This window comes from Bombina bombina, chromosome 1 (assembly GCF_027579735.1).
Source record: "Bombina bombina isolate aBomBom1 chromosome 1, aBomBom1.pri, whole genome shotgun sequence".
NCBI lineage: Eukaryota > Metazoa > Chordata > Amphibia > Anura > Bombinatoridae > Bombina > Bombina bombina.
This window is the reverse complement of record NC_069499.1, coordinates 810,183,878-810,196,866: the sequence shown is the minus strand read 5'-3', so window position 1 is coordinate 810,196,866 and position 12,989 is coordinate 810,183,878.

Genomic DNA, 12,989 nt, shown 5'->3' with positions numbered 1-12,989 from the left:
TCCTGTAATCTAATTTTGTAAAGGATGCCATATGTCCTCTTTCATGCTGCTGGTTTTGTGGAGGGTCCTGGAGCCTCTGCTAAAAAGGCCTAAGGATAAATAAGTGTACTTGGTGTATAATCAAAGTTTTTTGTGATTTCACGGTTGCAACTAATGGTCTCTGTGTTTCTAAAATCAATGCCTTTCCTGTAATCTAATTTTCTAAAGGATGCCATATGTCCTCTTTCATGCTGCTGGTTTTGTGGAGGGTCCTGGAGCCTCTGCTTAAAAGGCCTAAGGATAAAGAAGTGTACTGGGTGTCTAATCAATGTTTTTTTTGATTTACCATATGCAACTAATAACCTTTTTAATGCCAGTTGATATTGCCACAGCTGGAATAACAGTAACTAACATGTGCGTCCCCACAGTCTCCGAATCTATTGTCGGATGTATACAAAAACAACAATAAAGAATTCCTTTTGGGGCGCAAAGAGATGGCTACCGGAACACTCCAGGAACTTCACAAAAGTGGCTGTCTTGTGTTTCTGGTGATGTTGTAGACATCTGGGTAGTGTACAGGGAGGGCAAAAATCCTCTCCATCTCTGTGCACCACAGGACAGGATGTCCTTGTCATCCATAAGCACATGAAATTGCTGGCATTTTCGTTGCTTCAAGAAGTTCAGTTTTTGTGGTGATAGCAGAGAATTAAATAAACTTTGGTTTCCTACCATACTCAAGACAATCTTGTAGTTCAAGCTTCGGACTTGCTGTGGGAAACAGTGGGCTGTCCATAGCAGGAAGATGATTTAGACAGAAGTAACGGGCTCTGCTTGCAGGTGACACATGTTTATCGTCAATCATCAAAGGGGTTGCATGCAGAATATGGATGATGGCCCCTTATTCACATGTTTGTCCAGAGCAACAACATTTGCAAACAGCCAGAAGAGAGGTCGGTTCTCACCAGCCTTAAGTTGAGCTTCAATTACCAAATGCTGATATTCAATAAATAGACAAACAGTGCCTTAAAAAACACATTTGCAATATGGATTCACCAGAGCAAGGTCATTGCTAGTATTTCCCACAATAACAAAATTAAAATGACAAAACTCTGCAATCTTCCCCTTCACATTATTATTGTCACACTCCATTGTACTCCTATGCCCACCTCCCTGCTCTTGTTTTTGTTGAGGGTCCTCGAGCCTCTGCTAAAAAGGCCTATGGATAAATAAGTGTACTGGGTGTCTAATCAATGTTTTTTTATATTTCACGGGTCATATAAATGATCTGTGGGATTCTAAAATCAATGGCTTTCCTGTAATCTATTATTCAAAAGGATGACATATGTCCTCTTTCATTCTGTTGTTTCTGTTGAGGCTCCGGGACCCTCGTATTAAAAAGGACTAAGGATAAAGAAGTGTACTGGGTGTCCAATCATTTTTTTTTTCTATTTCACGGGTCATATAAATGATCTCTGTGTTTCTAAAATCAATGCCTTTCCTGTAATCTAATTTACAAAAGTATGCCATATGTCCTCTTTCCTGCTGCTGGTTTTGTTGAGGATCATGGAGCCTATGCTTAAAAGGCCTAAGGATAAAGAAGTGTACTGGGTGTCTAATCTATGTTTTTTTAGATTTCATGGTTGCAAAAAATTATCCACGGGTTTCTAAAATCAATGCATTTCCTGTAATCTATTATTCACAAGGATGCCATATGAACTTTTTAATGCTGTTGTTTCTGTTGAGGCTCCAGGAGCCTCTTAATCTTATTAAAAAGGCCTAATGAAAAATAAGTGTACTGGGTGTCTAATCAATTTTGTTTTCTATTTACCGTTTGCAACTAATGATCTCTGTGTTTCTGAAATCAATGCCTTTCCTATAATCATTTTTTCAAAAGGATGCCATATGTCCTCTTTCCTGCTGCTGGTTTTGTCGAGGGTCCTGGAGCCTCTGCTGAGCATAAAAAAAAAAAATCTATTTAACTTGACTTAATAACTGAAGCATGACTTCAGGAGTCAGGTGTGGTCGTAGGTAGTGGTTGTTGTTAGCAGATTATTTTTATTGCAAATTGCAATTGCCACAGCGTGCATAAAATGTGCGTCACTAGTTCAAATTTAAAAAAAATTTTTTCATTCAGGATTAGTTTGGGGTACGGCGCAATATTGGAAAGGCAAAAAACAGGTCTCGGTACCCGTTGATATAAGGGGTGACTACTACTGCTTTTACCAGGCTCCTCTTGGATAGCCCCAGAAAGTGTGACTATGAATCCCAAAAAGAAAATTAAATTAAGGTTGAAAACTAACTCCAAAGTAACTTGTAAGACCTGGAGCTCCTCAAACACACATCCTACCTTAACAGCTATAGGCTCCCCAACCCACAAATCTTAACTTTTTCATGCCAATTGATATTGCCACAGCTGGAACAACAGTAAATAACATGTGCGTCACCACAGTCTCCGAAGCTGTTGTCGGATGTATACAAAAACACTGATAAAGTATTCCTTTAGGAGCGCAAAGAGATGGCTACCGGAACACTCCAGGAACTTCACAAGAGTGGCTGTATTGTGTTTCTGGTGATGTTTGAGACATCTGGGTAGTGTACAGGGAGGGCAAAAATCGTCTCCATCTCTGTGCACCAAAGGACATGACGTCCTTGTCATCCATAAGCACATGAAATTGCTGGCATTTTTGTTGCTTCAAGAAGTTCATTTTTTGTGGTGATAGATAGTACAAAATTAAATAAACTTTGGTTTCCTACCATACTCAAGACAATCTTGTATTTCAAAATTCGTACTTGCTGTGGGAAACAGTGGCCTGTCCATACCAGGAAGATGATTTAGACAGAAGTAACGAGCTCTGCTTGCAGGTGACACATGTTTATCGTCAATCATCAAAGGGGTTGCGTGCAGAATATGGTTGATGGACCCTTATTCACATGTTTGTCCAGAGCCACAACATTTGCAAACAGCCAGAAGAAAGGTCGTTTCTCACCAGCCTTAAGTTGAGCTTCATTTACCAAATGCTGATATTCAAAAAAATAGACAAACAGTGCCTTAAATAACACATTTGCGATATGGATTCACCAGAGCAAGGTCATTGCAAGTACTAAGTTCCCACGATAACAAAATTAAAATGCCACAACTATGCAATCTTCACCTTCAGATTATTATTGTCACACTCCATTGTACTCCTATGCCCAGCTCCCTGCTCTTGTTTTTGTTGAGGGTCCTGGAGCCTCTGCTGAAAAGGCCTATGGATAATAAAGTGTACTGGGTGTCTGTTCAATGTTTTTTTTTTATTTCCCGGTTGCAAGTAATTATCTCAGTGTTTCTAAAATCAATGCCTTTCCTGTAATCTATAATTCAAAAAGATTGACATATGTCCTCTTTCATGCTGTTGTTTCAGTTGCGGCTCCGGGACCCTCGTATTAACAAGGCCTGAGGATAAATAAGTGTAACCGGTGTCTAATTAATGTTTTTTTCTATTACACGGGTCATATAAATGATCTGTGGGTTTCTAAAATCAATGCCTTTACTGTAATCTTTTATTCAAAAGGATGACATATCTCCTCTTTCATGCTGTTGTTTCGGTTGAGGCTCCGGGACCCTCGTATTAAAAAGGCCTGAGCATAAATAAGTGTCACGGCTGTCTAATGAATGTTTTTTTCTAATTTCACGGTTGCAAATAATGATCTGTGGGTTTCTAAAATCAATGCCTTTCCTGTAATCTTTTATTCAAAAGGATGACCTATCTCCCCTTTCATGCTGTTGTTTTGGTTGAGGCTCCGGGACCCTCGTATTAAAAAGGCCTGAGCATAAATAAGTGTCACAGCTGTCTAATGAATGTTTTTTTCTAATTTCACGGTTGCAAATAATGATCTGTGGGTTTCTAAAATCAATGCCTTTCCTGTAATCTTTTATTCAAAAGGATGACATATCTCCTCTTTCATGCTGTTGTTTCGGTTGAGGCTCCGGGACCCTCGTATTAAAAAGGCCTGAGCATAAATAAGTGTCACGGCTGTGTAATCAATGTTTTTTTCTAATTTCACGGTTGCAAATAATGATCTGTGGGTTTCTAATATCAATGCCTTTACTGTAATCTTTTATTCAAAAGGATGGCATATCTCCTCTTTCATGCTGTTGTTTCGGTTGAGGCTCCGGGACCCTCGTATTAAAAAGGCCTGAGCATAAATAAGTGTGACGGGTGTGTAATCAATGTTTTTTTCTAAATTCACGGTTGCAAATAATGATCTGTGGGTTTCTAAAATCAATGCCTTTACTGTAATCTTTTATTCAAAAGGATGACATATCTCCTCTTTCATGCTGTTGTTTCGGTTGAGGCTCCGGGACCCTCGTATTAAAAAGGCCTGAGCATAAATAAGTGTGGCTGGTGTGTAATCAATTTTTTTTTCTAAATTCACGGTTGCAAATAATGATCTGTGGGTTTCTAAAATCAATGCCTTTACTGTAATCTTGTATTCAAAAGGATGACAGTACTACCAAAATACAGCCAATGAAGGGCCTTAGGAAGACTGAGCCAAGGTTGGATTGTAGTATTTGGTTAGGCTAATCATGATGGCCATGTAGACCACCACCACCGAGAGTCCTGGAAGTAACAGGGATGATGAGATGAAAGAGCTAAGAATAGTAGAACTTGAAACAACAGAGTTAGCCATGGGTTTTAGTGCAAAACCGCTTGGCTTTTTTTTGCCTTTGGGTGCGGCTATTCATGCAGGCCATATAGAGCTGAAAACATTCGGTGTCGTATCAGCTATTAAACTAATAAGAACAGTACTACCAAAATACAGCCAATGAAGGGCATTAGGAAGACTGGGCCAAGGTTGGATTGTAGTATTTGGTTAGGCTAATCCTGATGGCCATGTAGACCACCACCACCGAGAGTCCTGGAAGTAACAGGGATGATGAGATGAAAGAGCTAAGAATAGTAGAACTTGAAACAACAGAGTTAGCCATGGGTGTTAGTGCAAAACCACTTGGCATTTTTTTGGCTTTGGGTGCGGTTATTCATGCAGGCCATATAGAGCTGAAAACATTCGGTGTCGTATCAGCTATTAAACTAATAAGAACAGTACTAGCAAAATACAGCCAATGAAGGGCCTTAGGAAGACTGGGCCAAGGTTGGATTGTAGTATTTTGTTCGGCTAATCATGATGGCCATGTAGACCACCACCACCGAGAGTCATGGAAGTAACAGGGATGATGATATGAAAGAGCTAAGAATAGTAGAACTTGAAACAACAGAGTTAGCCATGGGTGTTAGTGCAAAACCGCTTGGCTTTTTTTTGGCTTTGGGTGCGGCTATTCAAGCAGGCCATATAGAGCTGACAACATTCGGTGTCGTATCAGCTATTAAACTAATAAGAACAGTACTACCAAAATACAGCCAATGAAGGGCCTTAGGAAGACTGGGCCAAGGTTGGATTGTAGTATTTGGTTAGGCTAATCATGATGGCCATGTAGACCACCACCACTGAGAGTCCTGGAAGTAACAGGGATGATGAGATGAAAGAGCTAACAATAGTAGCACTTGAAACAACAGAGTTAGCCATGGGTGTTAGTGCAAAACCGCTTGGCTTTTTTTTGGCTTTGGGTGCGGCTATTCATGCAGGCCATATAGAGCTGACAACATTCGGTGTCGTATCAGCTATTAAACTAATAAGAACAGTACTACCAAAATACAGCCAATGAAGGGCCTTATGAAGACTGAGCCAAGGTTGGATTGTAGTATTTGGTTAGGCTAATCATGATGGCCATGTAGACCACCATGTAATAATAAGAACAGTACTACCAAAATACAGCCAATGAAGGGCCTTAGGAAGACTGAGCCAAGGTTGGATTGTAGTATTTGGTTAGGCTAATCATGATGGCCATGTAGACCACCACCACCGAGAGTCCTGGAAGTAACAGGGATGATGAGATGAAAGTGCTAAGAATAGTACTACTTGAAACAACAGAGTTAGCCATGGGTGTTAATCCAAGACCGCTTGGATTTATTTTTGTATTGGGTGCAGCTAATCATGCAGGCCATATAGAGCTTACAACATTCAGTGTTGTATCAGCTATAAAAATAATAAGAACTGTACTATCAAAATACAGACAATGAAGGGCCTATGAAGACTGAGCAAAGGTTGGATTGTAGTATTTTGTTCGGCTAATCATGATGGCCATGTAGACCGCCTGTAACAGGGATGAAAGTGCTAAGAATAGTACTAATTGAAACAACAGAGTTAGCCATGGGTGTTAGTCTAAGACCATTCGGCTTTTTTTTGGGTTTGGGTGCAGCTAATCATGAAGGCCAGATAGACCTGCCACCATTTGGTGTTGTAACAGGTATGAAAATGCAAAGAACAGTACTACTTAACACAACCTACTTACCATGGGTCCCAGAGCATATGTTTGGTTGTTATATTTTGTAACGGTAATCATGCAGGCCATATAGACCTCCACTGATAGGGTGAGTATGAGTAACAGCTATTAAAATGCGAAGGACATTACTAATTAACACAACATAGTTACCATGGGTCGCAGACCAAGAGCAGATGTCTTATTATTATATTTTGTATGGGTAATGATCCAGGCCGTATAGACCTCACCAAATAGGGGGAGTTACAGAGATTAAAGTGCTAAGAATGGTAGTACTTAAAACACAACCTCGTTAAAATAGGTAGCAGACCACATGTCTTATTATTATAAAATTTTTTTTTTAATGAACAAAAGTTTTTATTGAGTTTTACAGTGTATAATTTACATTTGACAAAGAATTCCATCTCTGCTAAATTTTAAGTCATTGAACATGGTTACACATACCTCATATACAAAAGCACAAATTAAGCATAATATATTATTATCAGTAATAACCTTTCAAAACCCTGTGGAGGAGGGGACCCAGCCAGTAAGAAGACCCATGGTGCTCTATCTATCACCCCCCCCCTGCCCCGGGGGAGACTGGATACATCCCAAAGGGAGGGGAAGGGTAATGGGATGTGACCCACCCAGACAAGCTGGGCAGGAGCGGGAGAGGCAGGGGGGCACCCACTTCATAACTCTTTTGGTTTTAGTCAGGTGTTCTGAATCTTTGCTGTCTATTTCTATTTCTAGCTTCGGAGTACATTATCCAGGGTTCCCATATCCTCAAAAATTGCTCCTTATTGTCTAGTATGTCTGCAGAAGCACTACTCATCTGATAGTAGAAATCAATCTTATTCTTGATTAACAAAAATGATGGCACCGATGTCTTCCAGTATCTAGCTATGTTTAGTTTAGTTATCGTACAGATAAGTGCTATTAATTTATTAACTCTTGAATTCAGACCTGGTAGGGGTTCATGTAGCAGTGCCTGAGTAGGGGATAAATTAATTTGTCTTTCCAAAATTTCACTCAGAAGAGATGACGTTTGGGACCATATATTAATTACATGACAACAATGCCACCACATATGGGAGTATGTCCCTCTTTCATTGCAACCTCGTAAACAATTTGTGTTAGCCTGAATCTTATGTATTCTGGAGGGGTGAAAGTACCATCGGAATGCCACTTTTATGAAATTTTCTTTTAAATGGGCACATATCGAAAAAGAAGTGCCAGACCTAAGAGTGTCACACCACTTTTCTGCTGACCAGGTGAAATTTAATTCAGACTCCCATTTTATCATGAATGGTAATTTATTTAACTTAGGAGGTGTATTGAATTGAATATAAAGGTCGGAGATTGCTCCTCTAATCCTACTGGTGGCCAAGCACAACCTCTCTACATAAGAACTAGCAGACATCTTATCGTTACCTAAAACTTCAGCTACCCTGGCTCTCAACTGAAGGTAGTGAAACCAACTGGCAACCCCCGACCTTTTGAGTTCAGCATACTGATGGAAAGTTATAACCTTAGTCCCCTCAAGAGCATCTGCAATTCTATATAGTCCCTTGTTTGCCCATTTCTCCTGTGTATCTTGGTCATAACTAGTGGATAACGTTACCAGCGGGGTCGCTTTCGATCCCCTCTGAAGCAAGGGGTATTTGGTTGTCAAGGTGTCCCACATTATCAATGTATGTGCTATGGTGATAAAGGATCTCCAATTAGTGGGTCTATCTTTTTTTTTAGACCACAAGAGTTTATAAATAGGGTATGTCTTCATCATGTCTGATTCTATCTGTACCCATTGGATTTTATCTAAATGATTATGCCACAGGGTGGATTGTGCCATTCTAGCCGCGTAATAATAGGATGTTAAATCCGGCAGCCCCATCCCTCCTCCCACCTTATGTCTACTAAGGGTTTGTTTGTTTACTCTAGATCTTTGGTATTTCCATATAAAAGCTATTATGTCTTTTTGTATTTTCTGTAGTGTTGAGGTGGGTACATTTATAGGTAATGACCGAAAAAGATATAGAATTTTAGGCAGAACTGTCATCTTGACCGAAGTCAATCTGCCATATAGGGAGATATTAAGCTTGTTCCATCTGGATAGTAAATTTTTAATGTGCGTGAACAAAGGTATGTAGTTTAGTTTATATAGATGATCCAGATTGCTTGGAATGTTAATGCCCAGGTATTTCATACCCCTGTCAGACCAAGTAAAGTCAAAATTCAGTGTTAAAAGTTTTTTAGTGTGTTCTGGAAGATGTACACTAATAGCCTCACACTTATCATTATTAATCTTGTAACCCGAGATATTGGCAAATTTGCCAATAGTCGAGTATATTAGGGGGAGAGAGATCATAGGTTTAGTGACAGACAGAATAACATCATCTGCAAACAGGCTGATCTTATGTTCCTGGTCTTGTATTTGAATGCCTGTAATATCTACGTTTTGCCTGATGCTGGCTGCTAATGGTTCGATGCACAGTGCAAATAGTAGTGGTGATAAAGGGCAGCCCTGCCTGGTTCCATTAAGAATTGTTATAGATGAAGACTTATACCCAGCTATTTTAATAAAGGCAGAAGGGTTAGAATATATTGTAGAAATAGCCGCACAAAAAATTCCCGTAAAGCCCATATGTTTTAATACTAAGTCCAAATAGCCCCATCTTACACGGTCAAATGCCTTCTCTGCATCCAGGGAAAGAAACAGAGAAGGCACAGCCTGCTTGGATGAGTAATCTATGAGATCTATTACCTTCCGAATGTTATCTGGAGCCTCCCTGTTGCGAATAAATCCCACCTGGTCCTGATGGACAAGTTTTGGGAGAATATCATTTAGCCTGACTGCCAGGATTTTGGTAAACAATTTAATGTCTAACGGCTAGATTTAGAGTTCGGCGGTAGATGGGCTGTTAACGCCACGCGTGTTTTATGTCTAACGCACGTCATTGTTTGACTCCGGTATTTAGAGTTAATATAAGACCATCTAACGATGCTCCTAACGCGTGTATGTCACACGCGTAATCCTGCCCGCGTTAGACAGTCTCCCATAGAGATCAATGGGAAAGTCAAAAAATAGCTTTTTTTACCTAACACTCGATCTCGCGAGAATACGCACAGCTCGGTCATATGACGCATACCACATCATGCACAACAATAACACGCCGCAAATGTCACAACATCAATCAATCAACAAAGCACACAAGCATTACACATTCACAAGCGGGGGAAGTTTTAATACTATTTATACGGGGAATACGCATATACTTTAAGATGCGGAAAATCGCACAATAACAACAAGGAATAAAAAATATATACATACACTAAAAAAAAAATCGCATTCAATATCATTATATATTATGAAAAACATACATATACAACACTTCACGAAGAACACACCATCGCAAATTCACATTTAAAAAGAATACTATTGGACAATGTTAGAGAAAACGACCACTATGACATCATCGCATTCTACACATTCCACAAATACCAACTCAAAATGAGCATGCGCAAATTAACACACCTAATACACATTGCAATAATATTAATTGCTAATAAAGCACACCTGAACACTAATTACAATGGAAATTGGGACATCATTAAACATTTACACAGGGTATATAAGCACCACACAAGCAGGGCTTCTTTGACTGTGTTGCTGGTGGGTCTTTGGAGATTTAAGAATAGAGATTTTGCGAATTTTTGAGAGTGTGTTAGTGTGAGAGAGTCAGTTGGTAGTGTTAGCGTGAGAGAGTCAGTTGGTAGTGTTAGCGTGAGATAGTCAGTTGGTAGTGTTAGCGTGAGAGAGTCAGTTGGTAGTGTTAGCGTGAGATAGTCAGTTGGTAGTGTTAGCGTGAGAGAGTGAGTGAGTTAGTGGGAGTTAGCGGGAGTGGGAGAGAGTCTGTTAGTGGGAGCGTGAGTGAGTTAGTGGGAGTTATTAGTGATAGTTGTTAGTGTGAGCGTCAGTTAGTGGTAGTTAGTGAGCGTTAGTGGGAGTGTTTGTTATTGAGAATTAGAAGTAGTGTTAGTTAGCGAGCGAGTGATTTATCTGTACACTTAACACATTTACACGCAAACACATTCAATACATACATACACTTATCAATAACACTACATACACTCCATACCCCCTACCCCCTCATACTACACTCCATACCCCATTCCTTGTAGTCCCATTCCCTTTCATCCCATTTACTCTTATCCCATACCCCATACCCATCCCATACCCATCCCCTAGTTACATTTAGTTTACATATCCTCCTTTTAGTCTTATTCTTTTCGTTTATTTAAATACTCCTTACCCTCTTTTTTTTTTTTACATCCCTCACACTTTAAGCACCTTTTTTGTCTTTTTAGTTCTTTATTTTGACCCCCTTTCATTTCATCACACTCACTTTTTTTTGATTATTTGGGGTTTAGTTTAGGGAGGAGATGGAGGCCAGGCAGGGGACAGGTAGAGGGGGGAGTAGAGGGAGGGGGAGAGGAACAGGGCAGGAAGGGGGGCAGGAAGGGGGGCAGGAAGCGGGGGTGGAAGCGGTGGGTGGACCCAGCCACTTGGTTCAAGATGACCAAGTGGCTGGGCCCAGTGGCGGTCAGAGTAGGGCTTCACAGTCCGGGAAACAGAGGGCATCGTCACAGGGGAAGGCCAAGGCGACTAGGGAGGCGAGGTTTACGATGGAGGAGAAGGAGGCCCTCGTAGAGGCCTATATGGCCAGGTATAGGATGCTGCAGCACCAGAAGACTACCCCGACTGACAGGAGGAGGCTCTGGAACGAGATTCGGAATGCAGTCAATGCAGTGGGTGGCCGGAACCGGGATATGGATTCCATCAAACATCGGTACCGGGACTGTAAACTTGAACTTAAAAAAAAGTTAAGCCTGGAGGCCCGACATGCCGCAGGGACCGGTGGCGGCCCTGCCCTTGAAATGGAGTACTGCAGATGGGAGGAAATGTTGCGGCCCAGCATCTCCGAGGTGGAAGTAGTCGGTATCGGAGGAATCGATACCGGGAACCTGCCACTCTCATCTGACGGTAAGCTCATTGAACAATAATTTCACATACGAATGTATTTCAATGGACACTATACGCAAACATTTACTTTCATGATTGAGGTAGCGAATACAATTTGACAAAACATTCAAATGTACTTATATTACATAATTTGATTAATTCTTGAGATATATTTTAATGAAGAAATAGCCATGCACACGGTGAAACAATCACAGGAGGCAGCTATATTCAGCTAACAATCAGAATCTTATAAACATATTTAGATATGCTTTTCAGCAAAGAATATCCAGAGAATGAAGCTAATTAGATAACAAAAGTACATTCGAAAGTTGATACTAAATGTATGCTTATAAATCATGAAAGATAAAACATTGGGTTTCATGTGTTAAGGATCAGATTAATGCTATTACGCTGTTTACACGCATTCTATTACTTAGCGGTTACATCAGTATCTAGGCTATAGGTTAGGTGTGCATTTAAACAGACTGAAAACAAACGCAAAAACATTCACATTGACCAGATATCACAAACACTGTTTAGAAAAAGCGGAAATAGAATTGATTGTTTGTTAGATTTCAAAGTGGATTAATGATTCTGCATTTGTAATTGTATCGTAAGCTAAGTCATTTAAAACTTTATTTGCAAATATGCTAATATATACATTTCTTTTTTTCTTTTTTTTTTAATATACAGAGTCTGGGGACGAGGCAGCACAGCCTCCTGCATCTCCCCGGGATGAGAGTGGTGGTGAGGAATTCCCACTTCGGAGGGAAGAGGCCCCCCGTGACGAACAGCGCACGGGAGATGATCAAGAGGCCCCGGAAGCACAGGAGGATCCCGCTGAACCCGCGGAACCCGAGGTCCCTCAAAGACCCGCACTCCGCCGTGCACGGGCACCCCGCCGTGCACGGGTTCAACAGGCACAACAAGAAGAAATAGCGGAGGTGCGGGTTCTACTGGAGTACATAGACCAGATGCGTACCTCCCGGATAGAAAACATAGAAGGACGACGCAGAATACTTGATGGGCAGAATCAAATAATTCAAGGCCAAAATGAAATAATCAGTATACTGAATACAATACAAGAAGGACAAACAAGAATGTTCAATCTTCATCAGGAAATGTTCACATTTTTCCGGGAGGCGCATGCTGGTCTACCTCCTGTTGCTGGGCCTCTTGTTGCTGGGCCTCTTGCTGCTGGGCCATCTCCTCCTGCCGGCCCATCTCATCATCCTCCTCCTCAGCCATCTACTCCTCCTCCTCCTCAGCCATCTACTCCTCCTCCTCCTCAGCCATCTTCTCCTCCTCATCCATCTTCTCCTCCTCCTCCTCAGCCATCTACTCCTCACCTTGGTCGTCCCAGTACTCTTCCTTCCACTCCTCCCACAACAGCTCCAAGGAGGACTCTTCGGAGTCGGCAGTTGCCTCTCCCAGAGCCTCAGCCCCGTGGGAAGAGGGGAAGGAAGAGGAAGTAAGTATTTTTTTCCATCTTAAATTATTTTTTTTGGGTAATGGATAGGTATGTGATGATGTGGTTTTCATACACTTGTGGACCACACTCTGTATATAATCGACTTCTATGGGACCGGGTCCATGGAGGAAGATTCTTTGCAGAGTGTGGGTTAT